The following is a 2,500-nucleotide window of genomic DNA, read 5'->3' on the forward strand; positions in this document are numbered from 1 at the left end:
ACCCACCCCTCTCTCTCTTGTCTTACTACTGTCACCAGTAGGTTTGTGACACAGGGTTTCCCGTCCCTGAAACCATGTTGGCTGCTGCTGATGAGATCATTCCTTTCTAGATGTTCCACCACTCTTCTCCTGATAATCTTCTCCTTGACTTTGCATACTATACATGTCAGTGACACTAGTCTGTAGTTTAGTGCTTCATGTCTGTCTCCTTTTTTACAGATTGGGACTACATTTGCTGTCTTCCATGCCTCAGGCAATCTCCCTGTTTCGATGGATGTATTGATTATTGTTGTTAGGGGTACATATAGCGCCTCTGCTCCCTCTCTCAATACCCATGGAGAGATGTTATCCGGCCCCATTGCCTTTGAGGTACCTAGCTTATTCAGAAGCCTGTTCACTTCTTCCTCGGTTGTGTGTAATGTGTCCAGCACTTGGTGGTGTGCCCCACTTCTCCATCTTTCTGGAGCCCCTTCTGTCTCGTCTGTGAACACTTCTTTGAATCTTTTGTTGAGTTCCTCACATACTTCACAGTCATTTCTTGTTGTCTCTCCACCTTCCTTCCTTAGTCTGATTACCTGGTCCTTGACTGTTGTTTTCCTCCTGATGTTCCTGTATAACAGCTTCGGGTCAGATTTAGCTTTCGCTGGTATGTCGTTTTCACATTGTCGTTGGGCCTCCCTTCTTATCTGTGCATATTCGTTTCTGGCTCTACGGCTGCTCTCCTTATTCTCCTGTGTCCTTTGCCTTCTATATTTCTTCCATTCCCTAGCACACTTGATTTTTGCCTCCCTGCACCTTTGGGTAAACCATGGGCTCATCCTGGCTTTTTCATTATTCCTGTTACCCTTGGGTACAAACCTCTCCTCAGCCTCCTTGCCCATTGTTGCTACATATTCCATCATCTCTTTAACTGGCTTCCCTGCCAGTTCTTTGTCCCATTGAACCCCGTTCAGGAAGTTCCTCATTCCCGTGTAGTCCCCTTTCTTGCAGTTTGGCTTCATTCGTCCTGGCCTTCCTGCTTCCCCCTCCACTTGTAGCTCTACTGTGTATTCGAAGCTTAACACCACATGATCGCTGGCCCCAAGGGGTCATTCATATGTGATGTTCTCAATATCCGCACAACTCAAGGTGAATATTAGGTCCAGTCTTGCTGGTTCATCCTCTCCTCTCTCTTTTGTAGTGTCCTTTACGTGTTGGTACATGAAGTTTTCCAGTACCACCTCCATCATCTTAGCCTTCCATGTATCTTGGCCTCCATGTGGTTCCAAGTTCTCATAATTGATCTCCTTGTGGTTAAAGTCTCCCATGATCAGGAGATTTGCTCTGCATGCATGAGCTCTTCTGGCCACTCTAGCCAGTGTGTCAACCATCGCTCTATTGCTCTCGTCATACTCTTGCCTTGGCCTCCTGGTGTTCTGTGGTGGGTTATACATCACTGCAATTACGACTTTGGGACCTCCAGTGTGTGTGTGTGTGTGTTTGTGTGTGTGTGTGTGTGTGTGTGTGTGTGTGTGTGTGTGTGTGTGTGTGTGTGTGTGTGTGTGTGTGTGTGTGTGTGTGTGTGTGTGTGTGTACTCACCTATTTGTGGTTGCAGGGGTCGAGTCTTAGCTCCCGTGTGTGTGTGTTTGTGTACTCACCTATTTGTACTAATCTATTTGTGGTTGCATGGGTCGAGTCATAGCTCCTGGCCCCGCCTCTTCACTGATTGCTACTAGGTCCTCTCTCTCCCTGCTCCATGAGCTTTATCGTACCTCGCCTTAAAACTATGTATGGTTCCCGCCTCCACTACTTCACTTTCTAGGCTATTCCACGGCTTGACTACTCTATAACTGAAGAAATACTTCCTAACATCCCTTTGATTCATCTGAGTCTTCAACTTCCAATTGTGACCTCTTGTGTCTGTGTCCCATCTCTGGAACATCCCGTCTTTGTCCACCTCGTCTATTCCTCGCAGTATTTTATATGTCGTTGTCATGTCTCCCCTGACCCTCCTGGCCTCCAGTGTCGTCAGGCCGATTTCCCTCAACCTTTCTTCGTAGGACAATCCCCGTAGCTCTGGGACTAGTCTTGTTGCAAACCTTTGCACTTTCTCTAATTTCTTGACGTGCTTGACTAGGTGTGGATTCCAAACTGGTGCTGCATACTCCAGTATGGGCCTGACATAAATGGTATACAGAGTCTTGAACGAATCCTTACTGAGGTATCGGAACGCTATCCGTAGGTTTGCCAGGCGCCCGTATGCTGCAGCAGTTATCTGATTGATGTGCGCCTCGGGATATATGCTCGGTGTTATACTCACCCCCAGATCTTTTTCCTTGAGTGAGGTTTGCAGACTTTGGCCATCTAAACTATATTGTGTCTGCGGTCTTCTTTGCCCTTCCGCAATCTTCATGACTTTGCATTTGGCAGGGTTAAACTCAAGGAGCCAGTTGCTGGACCAGACTTGTAGCCTGTCCAGGTCTCTTTGTAGTCCTGCCTGATCCTCATCCGATTTGATTC

General features: G+C 47.3%; 1 protein-coding gene across 3 annotated transcripts in view; it reads right to left on the minus strand.

The window, feature by feature from the left end:
• LOC128702922 (uncharacterized) overlaps positions 1 to 2,500 on the minus strand; it is a 236,143-nt gene that overhangs the window by 9,995 nt on the left and 223,648 nt on the right. The gene's annotated exons all lie outside the window — the stretch shown is intronic.

This window comes from Cherax quadricarinatus, chromosome 82 (assembly GCF_038502225.1).
Source record: "Cherax quadricarinatus isolate ZL_2023a chromosome 82, ASM3850222v1, whole genome shotgun sequence".
NCBI lineage: Eukaryota > Metazoa > Arthropoda > Malacostraca > Decapoda > Parastacidae > Cherax > Cherax quadricarinatus.